The sequence below is a fragment of the Lepisma saccharinum genome, chromosome 2, assembly GCF_977018435.1.
Source record: "Lepisma saccharinum chromosome 2, izLepSacc3.1, whole genome shotgun sequence".
Classification (NCBI taxonomy): Eukaryota; Metazoa; Arthropoda; class Insecta; order Zygentoma; family Lepismatidae; genus Lepisma; species Lepisma saccharinum.
This window is the reverse complement of record NC_139230.1, coordinates 201,661,349-201,680,288: the sequence shown is the minus strand read 5'-3', so window position 1 is coordinate 201,680,288 and position 18,940 is coordinate 201,661,349. Positions and strand designations below refer to the sequence as shown.

General features: G+C 39.9%; 1 protein-coding gene across 1 annotated transcript in view; it reads right to left on the bottom strand.

Annotated features, from left to right (window-relative positions):
- The window catches only part of LOC145981007 (glycine receptor subunit alpha-2-like), a 653,123-nt gene that overhangs the window by 592,018 nt on the left and 42,165 nt on the right, over positions 1 to 18,940 (bottom strand). The window lies entirely within an intron of this gene.

Sequence of the window (18,940 nt, the reverse complement as noted above, 5' to 3'; positions counted from 1 at the left end):
AAATCAATATCTTTATTGCAAAGGGCCGTGGTAGCTCATTTGTTATGGAGTCTGACTACCATGCGAGATCTCCGGCGGGGACCCACCTGTTCAAGCGGCTCCGGCGTCCATCCAGCGTCGTACAAAGTGGGTACCTGAAGGAAACTCTGGGTGGTAAAGCCGGGCAGGGGCGTGGTCCTGATGACATCACCACCACAGTGATCAAGAAAGTTTGGGTCCCTAACTCCACACCCTCTATACGCCTTCATGGCGTGGTGCAAAGCACAGGGGAGCACTTTACTTTTTTCTTTTTATATTGCAAAGGTTAAAGGTACTTTATTATATGCTGCGTCCGGGGAGTCTGTGGAGCAAGGCCGCGCATGACGGTAGAGAAGGGGAGGGAGCCGTGCGGGCTGTTGCAAACGGTTAGTAGCTGCAGCCGCATTTTTCCCTCTCACGCGTTCATTGGTCGAGCCCACTCGAGTTTTGAGTTTGTTATTTAGCGTCGCTTTTTGGGTAATCGCGACAAGGAGGATGAGTGATGATATGATGAAATCGATGAAGGGACACTCACACAGAACACTCACGCCCAGTCCTGGATTCGAACCCGGGACCCCTGGTGTCGTAGTACACTGTGATAATCACTCCGTCGTAAAGCTTCGCTCGAGTGCTCTCCAGTCATTACCTGCGCAGAGAACTTGTTTTCGTTCTATTGCTCCACAAACTCCTTGGACAGAGTATAGATATCTCACATTTAATATTTTTTAAAAAAAATATATCTAGAGGAAATATAACTTGTACAGTTACCGGCAATAAAAATGGGACACACAGGTCCTCAAATACTAGCTTTCCTGCGAGACGTTATGTGTGTTACATAACTCTACGGCGATAAGTGGATTTTAATAGCAAATTTTCAATGGCAACTTCTACCAAAGCCGTAGAGGTAGGCAACACACAAATTGCCTTGCAAGAAAGTTTAAGTATTTCAGGATCTAGGTGTCCCATTTTTATTGACGGTGATAGTACATAAAGGATTGAGCAAAATGTTATTGATGCGCCATTGCAAACAATTTTTCAAAAAATGAAAGAAAATAAAATTTCGGAAGTTCATTATCTGTTAGGCCCCCACCCTCTCCTCCGACTGCTGAAAGAAAGAGAAATGTGAAGTGTAACCACTTAACTATCAAATGCTACATTCATTTCAAGAAAACAACAGTTAATCTCTTTCCCTTCTGTGTTTACACCGAAGCAGGAGGGAAGAAAACAAAATTCTGCAAGCCCCGCACAGGAACCAGATAAATGCCCATGGCTAGAGAAACGCTCTATCTTCTTCCTGACAGATACAAAAGAAAGAGTTACGACGAACCTCTCTTCAATGTCACAATGCTGACAAAGCCATTCCTTAGTGTCACAACACATAGTTAATCTGCGAAATTTTGTATTGCTTCCGGCGTTGATTTATACGAACGCACCGAAACATCAACTTATTCGATGTCCTTGGGGTAACTAAGAACGGGATAAATTAAAGAAATGGGAGAGATTTAATGATGCCGCTCGAAGCAGTTTCGAAGAAAGCGTAGTATTTGAACGGATGAAAACGAGTGGCGTCGAATTCTCTTTGAAATCATTAAGGAGCTACACTCTGTCTTGGTAATCTGTGGAGCAAGGACGCACATAACGGTAGAGAAAATGAGTGGGCAGAGCAAAGCAGTGCGCCCTGCATACGACTGGTAGCTGCAACCACATCTTCCTCTCTCACGCGATCATTGGTCGAGCCCTCTCGAACCATACCTGTGCAGATGATTTGTTCTCGTTCGCTTGCCTCAGAGATGCCCTATACTTTATCCCAGAAATCTGTGGAGCAAGGCCGAGCGGCAGAGAAAGGGGGGAGTGGGCAGAGCGAAGCAGTACACGCTGGTGCTTCCCCCTCTGCACGCAATCCCATTCCCTTTCACGTGTTCATTCGTGGAGCCGTCTCGCTTCACAATTTGTGTGTACTGTAGACTTGTTTTCGTTTGCTTGCTCCAGAGGTAGATGGGACAGAGTATAGACAAGGTACAGCACACCAGAGTGACACGATTCATGTGTTAAACGCAAATATGGAAAAAAGAGAATATTCTAAATGCTCTTATGTGACTGTCAACAGTATGGCAATATTGCAGCTGGACATACAATTATAAAGTTGCAATATTATGATCCAAAGTAAGGGCAAAATGCAACTCACCGATAGACCCTAGCCCACAATCAGCAACACAGTTCCTTGCAGACAAAAACTGTCATATCGTAACGAACTGTGAATAGGGATTGATACGATATGGCGTACAGTTTAGTGCTCATCGTTTACATTCAGTTCTAAGAAGTTTTCGAATAATGCTGTATTCCGGAGATTAACAATGGTTTCAAATTTCCTTCAATCTTCTTATGCAAGCACCATTGAACAGCCATGATAATTCTAAAATAAAATATACTATTTAGCAATGATTCCTATAATGCAGAACATGTCAATGTGAATTAACTAAGAAAACGGGACATTTTCTCATCACAACTGCAGTTCGAATAGAGTCTGGTCAGAAATTAAAAAAGAATGTACTTACCGACGAAATCAGGACGTCTGGTAGCCCTAAATCAATGCCTATAAAATTATAAAATATTGCAAACTTCTGGAGCATGCCTTTCCCCACAAACTTATTCATTTATGCAAGGACAAAATCGAAATTCTTGCAAAATCTGAAAAATCGTTAATGTTATTTTCGTAGGTTTTCATAGATTCACATTAAATATTTTATGGTTTGATGGGGCATGGCTCCCTTGTCCCCCTCCTTGGGTACGGTCTACCTTTCACCGTAGCCTTGTTCTGGGTAGATCTCGGGGGGAATCAGCTTGAGGTAAAATTAACTCAACAAAAGAAGTCATTAGGACGGACGATTTGCCGATCGTCTCTTTGTTTTGTCTCCAATCAATTACTTCTCCGTAGACCAAGAACAGCGAGTGATTTCCAATGGCGCATGGCTTCTCGTTGTACGGTGTTGTTCATAGACTCGTGAAGGTTCGCGGTTTATCAGACTCACACCTTCATTAGACTTTCAATGGAGTTTCTCCGACATTGCTTCTAATTTTACCTTCACGATTCTTTCCGCATTAATGGAGTAAAATAACAAAATACGCAGCGCAAGTTCAAAGTTTTGACTGATGTTCTGAAAGATTGCCTCCTGAAATGTGACAATTACGTGAGAATGCCGGAATTCTCCCAGCGGAAAAAGGATCCCTGGGAAATTTAAGTTAATTTTCATCCCCAACAGGGATTAATTTATTTTCCTCGCCCGTAAGCTACAAATGGAAAAAGATGTTCATGAAACAAGAATGATGTAGTCCGTGCAAGCTACAGTCTAAATTCAGCGTATTGTTGCCTGTTAAAGATAATACATCAATAAACTAACAATATGCAGGCGACGAAAGATCTGTTATCTCAAACAAGCATCTCATCTTATTCATTTTATTCGTAAAATTTGAATGAATGCATGATGTTTCACATAAAATTTTACTGTAAGACAAGAGAACGCACACATATGCAAACCAATGAAAGTGTTGCAAACATACAATGTGAAGAATTTGAACATTTCCTCAATGCATCTAGCCGGAAAAGATTATTACCGTTTTAAAAATGGTAGATCAAGAATTATAGGAACGTAAGTTTAATAAATTTTATTTATATTTTATATGTTTCAATAGGGCGCCAATTAGGGGATCCCCATAAAGCAAGATATCCCTAGCAATCCAAGCTTAATTTGCATCCCCCTTCTTTAGCTGTAACAAAGATTTTTATCTTCCTGTTTCAAATTTCATCAGTGCTTACAAAGCAAAAGTTTGATTCGAACACTGCCTACAAGGCATAACGTCCAGTTGGAACATTGTCTACAAAGTACAAAGCCCAGCTGGAACTTTCCTTACAAAGTACATAGCCCAGTTGGAACATTCCTTACAAAGCACAACGTCCAGTTGGAACATTCCTTACAAAGCACAACGTCCAGTTGGAACATTCCTTACAAAGTACAACGTCCAGTTGGAACATTGCCTACAAGGCGCAACGTAGAGTTGGGAGAATGCATACAAGCCACAACGCCCAGCTTGAACAATGTATACAAGGCACAACGTCCAACTGGAACAATATATTGTCATATTCTTAAAGCGAAACGATTGATTCGATAAGACTTAGAATTCAAAATGAATTTAATTCTTGTACTGCTGCCCGAATTAGATCTAGCACTCGCTTGTTGAAGGGGTCTCTTTCCTTCTTCGCGTTGTATCTCCTAGTAAAAATATTCCGCTCGGAGGAATATATCGAAAAGGGGGTGTCACAATAAAAGTTTGATTTATAGTCGCCACGTCGGCAGCAGGAACCGTTAAAATGGTGCGTGCAAACTATGTAACTCCGTTCCAAACAACTGGAATAACGTGGCAAGCGATTTCAAGAGTATTACAGTAAATGTTGTTGTTCAGCAGCTTTACGAGGAAGGAGAGGGCGATGTGTGTGCTTAACGCACTAGGCTAACGAGATTTAAATCGTTATCTCCCGGTTTCGAGTTTCTTTTTATTGATGATTAGGAAACATTGTATACAACTGTAATTAAGATTTTTGACGACTAAAGTTAGGATTGAAGCAAAATATTGAGGATACTCGGGAATGTCTGGAGCATGCGAACAAAAAAAAAAGCCTCTGCGCAAATAGTCACTCGAGAGGGCTCGGTGCGTGAGAGGGGAAGTGAGTGGCTCGAGGGGGAAGTGAGTGGTTCGAGGGGAAAATGCGGCTAAAGCTACCAACAGTTTGCAGCAGCTCACACTGCTTTGCTCCTCTCCCTCCACTCGCTTTCTCCCTTTCTCTTCCATTATGCGCGGCCTTGCCTGTGGGAAAAGGTAACCAACTTTGTGGTTCAGGAGTTAGCGTTTCAAGTGGGAAGAATCAATTATTTTCAAAGCTCTGCTCCTGCTCGCTGAGTTCGCATGATTGGTTATTTCCACCGTTAACCTCTGAGCCACAGAGTTGGTTACCTTTTCCCGCAGGTCTCGAAGGTTAAGAATTCGTAGAGTAAAGGCTTCACAGATTACCGAAACAGAGTTCAGTTATTACAAAGATGTTGCAGATTTTAATATCAATAATTCCAATTCTGGATTCATTGACTCTTGTGTGACATGACACATTTTACACAGAAACCACACTGGACATTTTCCTTTCTATTCTTAAAGGTTTAAAACGAGCCTATGCAAAGAAATGACATATGCCATACTCAGTTCGGGGCGATATTATGAATTATTATATTAGTTGCTATCTGTTTTATCGGTGGCAAGATAACTTATTGTTTGACTCACGATCTTCCTTCCGAATGTGGTTAGTTCGAGTCACAACCAGTGCATGGGTGGTGATTTCGGGTGTTCGTTCTTTCATGTACTTAATCTGATAAACAGTTCATTATTATCCTATTTTTGTAATGGGTGATGATATTAGGGGTCTACTCCAATACCAGTTGATCCGAAAGAAACAGCGCACAGCACGGAACACACGTAAAATGTGAAGTACGGAAAACAAATATTCTAACGGCGATTTCTATGCATGTATTTTTTTCATACACACTCGTTAGCTTTCTGTTTTCAGTTGACACTAAATCTCATAGTATTCTCTCTCTCTCTCTCTCTCTCTCTCTCTCTCTCTCTCTCTCATGGGTGTGAGTCAGTGGCGTCGCTAGGCCCTTTTTGGGGGGCTTCAGCCCCCCAATTTTTAGCTATTATTACATACAGTATTTCGAGAAAATATATTTGAACAATTGTTAATCCAGGAACATACCTCTAGGTACATATTCTGGGAAAGAATCGTTTCGTTGTGACATAGTTTTTTTTTAAAACCACGATCTTACATCTGACACGTCATGTCTTTAGCTGGCAACAGTGCAAACGATAGCCGTCATTTGTTCTTTAGGGAGGTTATTTCAGTCGTTTACCGCCAGAGTGTCGGCCGTTCGGCGGCTTCTTCATGCAACGGTCCCGGCAAATTGCGTTCAGGAAGTCCGTGACAGAAACAGCTTGTTTTGTAATGTTTCCACTTTTCACAATTACAGTTACAATTACAATTGAAATAAGCACGTACCTTGTCGCAAGGATGCTGGAAAAGGTGTCCTCCCAAATACAAATATTTACGGCACCTTATTTCTGACATCTAATCTTGGATTAGACATCGATACATTATCCTCAGTTGACAGAAATGGAAGACAGCATCCCGGCGCATAAAGCAAACCGAAAGCGTAAAATGATATTAAAAAGTAATAAAAATGATGATCACTAACCTCCTGTGTTATAAGAGATGTTGAAAATGACCTCCTTCAACAGCAATACAACACGTTTATTAGGTTCAAGAGATCCTGTCTCTCGTAATTGCCTGACCACTTTTCTGCAAGAATTCGTTTTCACGTAATTATCGTACATAAAAACTCTTTGTTCAAGACTATATTTGTTTAGCGGCAAAACTAATGAATGAATAACAATTAACACACAATGAAGCACTAGCACTGAATAGCACACGAACTCAACACAGTATAAACAACACGCGTACTGATAAACGCAAACAGAAGTGAACATGAGCGTAGACTCACAGTCACTACGTCTGGTAGCCGACAGTGTTGCTAACCATTTTCCGGAATTTTCTTTACTTACAACAAATTTTGACTTGTTTTTGAACCCTCAATTCTTGAGTGGTTTTTGAGACTATTAAATTACAAGTGCCGATCGCTGAAATCATGGTTGCAAAAAATTACCTAAAGAACTTGACATACACCATCACATCCATAGAACATTTAATGAACGCCATTCCAAAAGACATGTTTCCGAACTTATGCAGAATGTTGCAAATTGCAGTGACAATTCATGTGACATCAGCATCGTGTGAGAGGAGTTTTAGCTGTTTGAATCAAGACATTTTTGCGTAATAGTATGGGCCAAGACAGACTTTCCTCACTTGCAATACTGGCCATAGAAAAGGAAGAGTGTCATGAATTGTGTGTGGATTGTGTTATTGATAATTTTGCAAGAAATTCGAACCGCAGAGTATAGCTGATATTTAAAGACATAGTTCACCAGCATTAGAAAAACAGGACAAGAATAAAAATTAATGCAGTAAGTCTATGTTAGTTTTAATTCCTTATGCTTTGCTATTTTCAAACATTAAAAATATTTACAATAGTAATAAGTCATGTATCTGGTTGCAGCCTTCCCAAAGCAGATGGCCTAGCGACGCCACTGGTGTGAGTGTATCTGGTAATTTCAATTACACCTTCATATCTACAAATCTTTCTCTTTTGTTCGAAATCCAATAGAAAAATTACCAATACTTCATACGTATTTTCAACATAATCAGGTCGTTTTCCTTCTATTGCCGGCCTCTGTGGTGAAGTGGTTATCACATTGCGCCAGGGGTCCCGGGTTCGAATCCTGGCATGTGCATGGGTGTTCTTTGTGAGTGTCCCTTCATCAATTTCATCACATCATCACATCATCACTCATCCTCATCTTCGCGATTAGCAAAAAGTGTCAGGAAAGTAACATAAACCAAATCAATCGATCAACTTTCCTTCTATTTTCAAGGTTTATTAATTTTCCTAAATGCGTTAATGTTATAGAAAAACACTACGCATTACGTTTGAAGTGTATATAATTCCATAGGGATTCATATTTAATCACACTTCAGACAAATACAAAGCCAATCTTGCCAGAAGCCTTACGATTGTTTCAGCATCCCCAGTGATCTTCCAAGCCTCGTTCCAGGAACAGTACCTCTGGGTGAGACGTGAACAGCATCCTTCCCTTTAAATGAATAATTGCTGACAGGGGCAAGCATCTCGTAGAAGTAACATTCCCAGTCCTTCCACGTTTACCAACCAGCTTTAGAGTCCGTAAGTTAATTTAAATCGTCATGCTTGTTACAAAAATATGTACATTACGTGTGATTATTTTTCGGCTGGTTCCTACAAGGTAGCGGGCGCAAATTTTGTCCCAGGGCCTAATTTCGTCCCCTTACGTTTCTCGGTTCTGCCGCTAGGAGTGCTATCGGCGCCAGCACGTGTGTGTAGGGGAAGGCAAACAGACACAGTTTTGAAGTTTTAGTGATGCAAGAAATTGTTTTGGTTTTGTGTAGATTTTTCGTTTTCTTGGTAAGGTGAGTTCTTGAAATGTTATTATTACTAGTTCTTTACGCCTAGTGTAATCGTGTTTATATTACCTGCATGCCATTGACATAGGCACTTTGCCAAAAGAAGGGTGAGTTGTGTGCCGTCAGGTTCACTTGTTGAGAAAGCAAGAGCCGCCATGTTAGTTTGAGGGTTGTTCCTAATTTCGTCCCCCATCATGTTCCTAATTTCGTCCCCGTGTGCTTTTCGTTCCTGTTTCATATGGGGCCCTGGAAACAATGGGGTAAGGATGCAAGGAAGATGGCGATCGATGCAGTGCGCAAAGAGTTGGGATATAAAGTAGCCAGCAAGCTGTACAATCTATGAAGCGAAACTTCGAAAGATTATGTTAAGAAAGGATAAGTTTTGAGTCGATAACAGTGACGACATTCAATTTGACGCTACTGACGACAGCAACAGTGAGGATTATGGTGCTGAATGTCTAATTTGTGGGAATTTATTCTCTTCCGCAGATAGACATGGCGAAAATCCTTTCAGGCTTCACAAAACGTTTCACATGCTTTCATGACACATGCTCCGGCGCTAAAAACCGAGTGAAATTTATTTGTGATACTTTCTTGGAAGGATAAATTCTCATCTTATATATATTTTTTTCAAGTAAACTTAATATTCTTTCTGATTCATTGATTTGCTAACCACTCCGCCACGGGGACCGGCTAATATTCATTCTGAATTTTGCTAAAATTATGTTTTAAATTTTCTATCAGTATAACATTTTGCATTCTTTCACTACATTTGACTAATTATGTTAACTTTTAATGGCTTTCCCTCAATTAGACAAATATTAAAAGCTGAAAATTTTTAAAGAACATTTAAATCGTAATTCTCATTTTTTTTGATTTTTTTTAGGGCGACGAAATTAGTAACACCTTTTTGAGTTTTGCCGAAAGTAAGTACTTTTATAAATTAACATTTTTATATTAACAATTGATTATACAGCCCATTTGGCTTGGTTTCCAGGTAAAGGGATAGTTTACGAAGGTGAATTCAAAGTTTGGAACTCTTACGTTACTTAATAGAGTTTTCAGGTACGAAAAAGTAACATGGGAACGAAATTTTGGCCCCATACCTTACAGATTACAAGAATAAAGAATAAATAAATGTAGACCTTATACTTCAAGAGGAAAGAGAGGGAGAAAAGTTACAGATACTTAATTTCTTACGGTTCAATGAATAGTAATCATTAAATATAGAAAGGCAATTAGCACATTCCTGTCAGCTGAGGTAAATAAACTTTTGTTCTACTCAGTAAATTATCTACTCCCTCTGTCCCATAATTATTGTCCAGTACACTTTTGTTTGTTGTCACAAATACTTCTCCGATATTCAAACTGTGACACTTGCGTATACAGAAGAAGAAAATGAAACACGGGAATGTGTCATACAACATTATTACTCAAGGATCAGTACAAATTGGCAGATCAAGTATCCAAAAGAACATAAATAAAAAGTTACTATTTTGGCATACCGGACTATAATTATGGGACAGAGAGAGTAACTATTATACATCTTCAGACTGAAAATTCAAGATGCAAAACCTAGAGAATCCAAATTCAACAGCACAGTAGACAAAACTTTAGAAAAGGTGTCCCGCCGCTACGTGTCTGATCTATTGAGTGGAAGCAAAGAAGAAATGTGTGGCAGCCAAGTACAAACCGACAATCTATCGCACTGCGTCCCGCCGTGTCTGATCTATTGAGTGACCAGACTAAGGGAAACAGTTTCCTTCACCGAACACCAAGAGCCTTAACAAGAGAGAGAACTACACTCTGTCCCGGGAATAACTGGAGCAAGCGAACGGAAACAAGTCTCTGCGCAAGTAGTGACTCGAGGGGATCCGACCAATGAACGCGTGAGAAGGGAAGTGAGTGTAGGGAGGGGAAAACGCTGAAGCCTTTTGCAGTAGCGCACTCCTTTCCTCCGCACACTCGCTTTCTCCCCTTCTCTTCCGATATGCGCGTCCTTGCTCCACACATTCCCAGACAGACTATACGCAGCGTGGTGTCTGATCGAAGCTAGAATTTTACACATTCTGTGGAAAGTATTGTTTCTTAAAGACACTAGGTGGAGATACCGGGTTCGATACAAAGTGGACACACGTAGTGGTTCGAATCCCTCCTTAAACTGTAGGTCCAGTCCTGAGCAGCCAATCGCAAACAATTACGAGGTGTGGCAGAAAAGTGATGAGACTGATTTTCTTTTAACCATGAATATTATTCTTTTTACAAATCAAATTTATCCCCTACAAAAAAAAATCATTGAGCAGCTACACAGCGACGGAGGCGCTGTTTTCATTGTTCGTAGCAGTAATGGAAGGCTTCTACTCGAATACAATTGAGCTCGTCGGTTACGCTCTTCTGGATATTATCCAAAGTAGCAAAATGACGCCCTTTCAAGTGGTTTTTGAACCAGGGGAATAAAAAGAAGTCACAGGGAATGAGATCCGGTGAATACGAGGCCTCAGGAACCACATGAATGCATTCTTCTGCCAAAAATTCATTGATGGAGACTGCCGTGTGCCATAGGGGCATTGTCGTGGTGCAGCGTCCAAGTTCTAAAATTTGATGGACGCTAAACCTGTTCAAATTTAACTCACAAACTATCATTCTCGACGTCAATCGACGATCTGACCTAACAAAAGACCTCACTATTTCCACATTCTCGTCCGTTTTTGAAGTTGAAGTTCTTCTCACACGAGGTTCGTCTTCCACTTGTTCTCGGCCTTCTAAAAAGAACTTGTGCCATCTGAACACTTGTGCCCTGGATAGGAAAATTCTCCATAAGCCCTATGTAACGTTTTACAAGTCACACTAACGGATTCGCCAAGCTTTACACAAAAGTTGATGGCAAAACTTTGTTCAAACTTTTTGCCAGTCCATTTTCCTAACGCACCTCACAAACACAACTTCACTTCAGACGCTCTCAACAATCGCGTAGCAACTGTAGCAAGTTCAAACTTGCATTGAGTCAACGGCAAAGGTTAACCTAACTGCCACGTGAAGGGGAAGGCAGCAGCGTCGTCGACGTAAGGCTAATCGGGACTGGACCTACAGTTTAAAGTGGAATCCGAACCACTTGTGCCTCTTCCGGGTCCCGGTATCGAACCAATATGAAATTGGTGAAAGACCAACTACAAACGCAGATGAACAGAACACAACACGAGCCCCACAGAGAATTATACGGGCTGTGGGTCCAGACGCCAGAGCTTCGTCAGTCTCCAAAACGCAGTGTAGGATGCTCTACGTACAAGAGAGGTTGACATTTGGGTTCCTTTGAAAAAGGCCACCCCTTACACCCCTCATGAATAATATGCCGAACCAAAAAATATGCCAAAAACATTTGGTGACAATATTAAGTTAAAGAGGGGATGTTTTCATTTTCCAAAAGCCAGCCTCCGTGACGGAGTGGCGCACCTCGCTATGAAGCCAGGGGTCCCGGGTTAGAATCCTGGCCTGACCATGGGTGCCCCTTCGTCAGTTTCATTATAAAGTGGCAGAAAAGGGACGCTTGATAACAAAAACAAATCAAATTATTCTCCATAAGAAATTTACGGTAATGTAAATACATTTGTTCATGGTATTATTGATAAAGTTTATTTAGCTGAATAATCGATACAGAGGAGTTGCTGACAACTGCCACATGAGAAGAAATTCCTAATCTTTAATACAGCAGAGGTTCTGTTCAATATATAAGGGCATTTATAAAGAATTAAAATAAATGTGCACCTTATACGAAACTGTCCCCATGGTCTTAAGGAGACCATTAAGACCTATCAATATTAAGCGGCCGTTACCTTGCCAATCATGCTTGACTTGCTTAATCCTTGTCGGTAGCAGAGAGTTAACTGAAGATTAGGATTAATGATAATATCCCTCCAAGATGAATTTCTTCTAGGAAGGAAGATATTGGAAAGTCCCTGACGTCGACGCATCTCAAGGCATAACGTGCAGACATCCTCTTCTGGCGAAAACAGGAAATTGCCTCCCGGAAGGCCACTGGATCCAGGTTCTTTAATGGCGGCGTTACAAAGCGAAGCTAAGTGGCCGCAGCTGGAGCTTGGAGAAAGGCAAAGAGAGAAGTACAAAGATATCTGGACGTGAGCTGTAAATGGATTACTCCCAACGCGAAGAGTGACCGTCGAGGACAACTCGGTTGCACTGGGTGTCTTTCTCGCGATCCTTGGACAAGAAACTCTTCTTGTCGTTTAATCCCGTCAAGAATCGGATGCATGTTGCCTCCTATCACTGCTTGCGATTAATATATAAATTTTCTGAGCATGTTACAACTTTCACTGTTTACACCTTTCATACTTGTTTCCGCATCTTCCTTATTTTAGGTCGCTTTTCTTGCCTCAGTGCGTACGTGACGATGAGGATGCATGGTATTGGATGAAATTAATTAAGGAAAACCCATGTCAGGACTCAAACCCGAGACCATCGGTGGAGAGAACGTAAATCTAAACTCTTTCTCAGGAGTCTGTGGAGCAAGGCCGTGCATTACGGTAGAGAAGGTGAGAAAGCGAGCGGGCGGAGAAAAGCAGTGCGCGTTGCTACAAAACGGCTGGTAGATGCAGTCGCCTTTTCTCCTCCATGCGTTCACTTTCCCTCTCACGCGTTCATTGGCCGAGACCTCTCGAGTCTCGAAACAGAACTTGTCCTCGCTCGCTTGCTCCAAAGATTCCAGGGACAGAGTGTAACTGGTGCGTACGAGACTTATATTCTATGTATTTTAATTCTATTTTGCGTCAGATGATTTTTTTCTTTCTTTCTTTCTTTATTTTTCTCTTGCCCAGGATTCGAATCCGGAACTCCAGAAGTTGTAGTGTGCTGCGCTGAGCACCGCACCCCCGGTGGTTGACTATTTGGCCACTGCCATTCGTAGGATACGAGGAACCCCTTATTGGGCAAACACGCGTATCGGCCAATATTAATATATTTCTAGGTTATAAAACTATAAAATGATCAGATTTCTTACATGCATTTATAAAATGGCAAAACAAAATTTGAAAACGAAAAGGCACTTACTCCAAAGATAAAGCTGAGACTGTGTGGGGGTGGGTATACGGGTAAATCAAAGTGACCCTATATTTTGTACCTTGAGGAGATAGCTGCTTCAAATTCTACAATAGGCAATCATGAATAGGGAGCGAACATTTAGGTAGAAACATATTTTTTCTGTTGCTTCGGAAGTTGGCCAAACTCGGTAGGAGTGCCAATCATATGGCAGCAATGTAATCTGCGAAGTCTAATTTCACATAAAAATGCACAATTTTTACCTTTAGCACATAAAACACATACTTCTTAGGAAAGAACATAAAATGTACATATTTTAAACATTCCAGTCAAAATAAAGTTTTCGAATTCTTTGTGTAAACGAATATTTTGGAGTTAATGCATAAAATAGAATAAACACACGGTAAATTAGTAAATTACTATCCTATTTGGGACTCTACAACAAATAATTTTGAAGATTTCGCCTTGTTGTGAATGAGGGTAACAAAACTAACGCGTCGTGTATTGCGATATTTCCACATTTATTGAAAATCGGGCGTTTACAAAATAATTTGGGGTTCCTGACTCCAAATCTAAGCATAAGCGTGCACACGGGGGTTGCCAGGAGTGCCTGAGCACGCCCTAATGTGTCCTCAAAACATAAAAAATGTAGAAACCACCATTAAAATAGTGAAAATAATATTAGTGTTTAAAAAAGTAAGAAATTTCAGATGCTTCGCCTCTCTCCTCTCTTTCTCCCTACCCAAAACAACAACGTGATATTGATTACTATAATAATCAGAAATCACCTAGTAAAGAATATGTTTTTCACTTTGTAAATCTCTCAGAGCTCCTTCACAAATCGACCCACACGCTTGCTAATGCAATATTCTTCAACTCACAAGGCATATTTGTTTATTTACATTTATACATAACAAGAAGATTACAGAAGAAGAAGGTGGAAGAAGAGTAAGAAAGAGAAACTTCAACAAAGATAAAGTAAGAAAGAAATATAAGAATAGAGAAACAAGAAAAGAAAAAGAGAAGAAGATAGAGAAACAATGTAAGAAAGTAAGAGAAAAACCGGAAAGAGAGTAAGATAAATGGAGACGTGAAAAGAAAGAAAAAGAAAGAAAATGTGGAAAGAAAGAGGAACACAATGAAAGAAAAACATTAAGAAAGAGAACCGTGGAGAGAGACAAAAAGAAATATAGCGATAGAGAAAGAATAAAAGGAGGGTGCGATAGAAAAAGAAGAAAGAGAGAGAAACACAGAAAGAGAAAATGGTGAAAGAGAGAGTAAGAAAGAAACGTTACAAGGAAGATAGAAAAGTATGGACTTGAAAATAAAAAGAGAGAAATAGAAAAACTAAGGTAGACAGAAGGGGAGAAAAAAAGAAACCATGGAGAGAAAAGAGAGAAAGATAGAGAAACGGGATAATTAAAAGGCCATAAGAAAGAAACGTGAAGAAAAAAAACAACGTTAATAAAGTTGAAAGAAAGTTGAGAATAAAGAAAATAGAGAAACTTAGTATTCATCCAAACAGTGCGAGAACTTAGTTCGAAACCCTGGGGGGAGGGAGGGGGGTGTTCCGAGGTGAGGAATCTAAGTGAACCCCGGAAAAATTCCCACCCGAAATCGTCCATCTATCTCGGGAATCGAACCGTGGTTTCCCGCGTGGCAGTCATACGCCTACCGACTTTATTCTTTATTATTATCAAGATTACAAGTTACATTTTATGTGAACATGGTTAAATATAAGATACCTTCTTTTTATTAATATACCTTTAATGTGTTCTATTATAAACAATATTGTTATTCATTAGTTCCTGTTGTAAGAAATATCTTTAAAATTATAAATATACGTAATTGATAATAAGCTATTGTACTGCATTCCATTTGGTTAAAATCTGGTACTATTACAGTCTGTGTTGTATATCTAGCTATTGATGTACAACATAGTCTACTTAACATATTTCGTAATTGTTGCCACATGAGACTTGCGTGATGACATTTAGATATTCTGTGTTCTATTGTATCTTCCTCATTGCACACATTACATAAAGACGTGTTACTGAATTGAAGTCGATATCTTTTACTTTTGGTATCATATTTATCATGTAATGTACCATAAGGATTGAACTTTGTTGGTTAAATGTTTCGCCCAAACATTTGTCCATACCATGTTCCATTCCTTATTGGGAGTTCGTTGCTCTACTTTCGTTGGCTGCGTATTTAGGTCAAGTTCCTGGCGATACAAGTCATTGACTTGTAGGTTCCGTATCGTACTTCCTGCTCCCAGTCTGTACACACATTCCGCAATGGATGGTAAAAGATAAGCAAAGTTTTTCGGGGTAGATGCTGTGTGCATTGGCAAGGTCAAGGGAATTTTATTTTGGGATCGATCGTAGCACTATCGGTGTGTAGCTATCTGGTTGTTGTGTAAGCGTCTGTAGATTACGCGTGTTGAACAAGGCCGCTGCTTTCCATTCCACGTGAATTAGTCCCAATCCACCTAGTTTGCTGTTGCACTGCAGTGTTATAAGTAGACTCGGATTTTAGGTTTTTAACCTATTTTTTCCTTTGCAGGTAAATAAGAAATAACAAGTTATATCGGCGTTTCATAAAAAAACGAAACAACTGACGAAGTTTTATAGTGCCTAAAATATCCTATTTTGCTTGTTAGAACCTATTTTAGGTTTATGTGCCTAAATCAAATCTTTTTTTAGGTTTTACAGGATTTTTATATCTCAAAGAGGAATTTACTAGGTTTGGTGGCGAAATAATTCAACGACTGGCGTGTTTGAAACATGTTTTCTGTCGACTTCCCTCCCTCCAAGTATATGATGTTTATGAAAGCTTTAAACAAAACAAAAATATCTGACGTCACTGTTACCTGCAGACAGTGCCGGCGAAAGGGACAGTTCCCTCCTACTTTTTTTACCCCTGCACTATAGACTCTTAATGCTAAGTCTTGCCTACTAAGATAAAGTAAACTGTCCTTGCCCCCCCCCCCCCCATTCTCAGTTTTGGCACCCAAACGTCTCAATTGCCTGCACAGTCCCAAGTGCAAACTTCTGATCTGTGTGGCCTTGCTCACTTGGTCCTTTTTGGCATTCACGCCTTGCGAAGTAATATTTCAGCATTCAAATTAGCATACTGACTATGTTTCTGTTGAAAGATAATTTTCAGCACATGAAATCATCCTCGCAGACAAAAGGTGGAGTTTGAGTGTGGATAACGCAAAAAGTTTCACGGTGGTCACTAGGACCATGATAAAATTCAAGTGTAATTCCTGGTTTTCAAGGTGAACTTTCCAAAATTTCAAGGATACAAGCAAATGTTTTCGCTATTCCAATCTTACGTATTACCGACTCTCACCCTCCCTTCCACACACAAAAATATTGACAATGTAAAGGGTTTGTATGATTCCAATGTAACAAAAAACTTACCTAATCAACTTCAAGATATATTATTTTGTAATGATCTTCCGTTGGTCAGATAAATTGTTCTGTAAAAGACACTAACAAAGTAAACGGATTGAGAAAATTTTGTTTTATTTTCTGTGTAGCTTTCTTTTTCATCCTCAAAAAATGAATGAAATAAAAGCTAAACTGAGAGAAACTTCCCTCAGGGCATTTATAAACATGTATAAATTTAATGGGATATGGATTAATAAAAGCTGCAATTTTTCAGGTCTACGGGGGAAAAAATGGAATAGAGAAAACATCCGCTTGTACCTTATTTCATGTCTTGCCAAAATTCATGAATAATTTCCAGAGCCAATAATTCACGCATAATTTCCGGTGCCAATAATTCACGTCTAATTCCCGGAACTCAAGGAATTCCAAGTGAGTAGCCACCCTGATATCGTGCAGCAAATTATAAATACGTAATTCATTTTTCATATCAACAAGTAACTTTTTCTAAGAGCATAAGTGCAGCATTATAATAATTTGTAGATAATTTTGAAAATGATATAAAGAAATGAAAATTTGTGTAGAAAATTAATATTTGGTTATTACGGTTCTTGTGAAATTTTGTTTTTAACCATTGTATATAATCAGTATTTTTCAGGAATTTTGTACCAAATTAAGTCTTTTTGCAACTTTTTTCAAGATTTTTCGAACCTATTTTTGGATTATTAGAACCTATTTTCGGGTTTTTAGAGCCTATTTTAGGATTTTTAGAGCCTATTTTAAGAACCTAAAAGCACACTTTTTAGAACCTAAAAATCCGAGATCTAGTTATAAGCCACTCTGAGAACCTGACCTTGCCACAAGAAATACGTAGCTAGCGATCGTAAACGTGTTGCAAAAATTCTTGACAAAGGAAAGAGTGCTGCAACAAACCAAACTTTTGCGAATATGTATCTGTTTAAATAATGCACTCGTGATATAAGCGATAGATTTCTTAACACATTGGTTTTAATCAAACCTTGTATGTTACTTATTATTATTTCAAAAATTTATATTTATTGTCGATTGTAACTTATTCTGAAAAATTACAATTTCACGTACATATGTTAAGTTCGTTTGCTTTCCCAGTGGCAACAAATACGATTTTTTATAATGAATTTTTGCACCTGATATTTGCATGTATTCATTCAGACAGACTATAACTTCCTCATAATCAGTCTTCGAGTTAATGAAGGCTGTTACGTCGTCCATATACCCACATACATGTAAGTTTTTTTCACAGTATCTCAGAGATGACAATTTTATTTGAATCAATTTCAGAAAAGGTGATAACGATAACATGAACAGATATGAACTTAAAGTGGATCCTTGTAAAACTACTCTTCTCACCTGTATTGTCGATGTTAGAAACCCATTAACAAGTACCTTAATATATACAGGGTGATTCTAAAGGTATAGTACAAACGAAAACCACAGATACCTCCCATGAAATAGAGACGAAAGTTCCCCTTCCATTTTGCCGAGAGATGCCTCCGTGAGGAGCTAGACAACGCCGAAAACGTGTGAAAATGAACTTCACACCTCTGTACAGCCAGTACCAGTGAAGATAGAAAGGCGGAACAAACGAAGTCAAAAGGAACACCAAAGTCGCCCATCCGAAAAACACTAGGCGGCAGCTGCGCAACGCATGCGCATGGGGTTCCACAAAGGAAATAGGAGTGTCCCGCAAGACAAGTGAAATGAAAGGGTAGCGATCGACAACGGTAGGGACAAAATAAGCAACGAAGCATGAAGTAACAATTGCACAGCGGGAAACAAACACATGCAGCGCGTGGGGAGTCCCCAAACACAGTGGGGAGACACCGCAGCAAGAACAAAGCACTGTTCAACAAAAGAGAAAGAGGACCGGACGGGGAATGGTACCTGTCAAGGAGACAACAAATGCGGGACGAGGGATTCCCCGTAGCAGCACCGAGGTGATGTCACACAGAGGTCGTGCGGCAGCAGGACAAACACAGCAACTACGGGCACAGGAGGTTTATTGCCACGCAAAGGTGCACTTACAGATAGGAATAGTACGTAGTACGTAGTCGTACCCCGGACTGACGATGTTACAAAAGTTGCTCAAATTGACGACCACCACATTCAATGCAGGCATTGCAGCGTCGCAGGAATTTCTGGCGAACCCTATCAAAAATCCCTGGCATGGTACACAGCTCGGCCGATGCTGCAAGTATCTGCGCTACCAATGTTTCCTTGTCAGGCACCGGGGTCTCGTAGACGAGTGTTTTCACATGGCCCCACAAGAAGAAATCCATTGGTG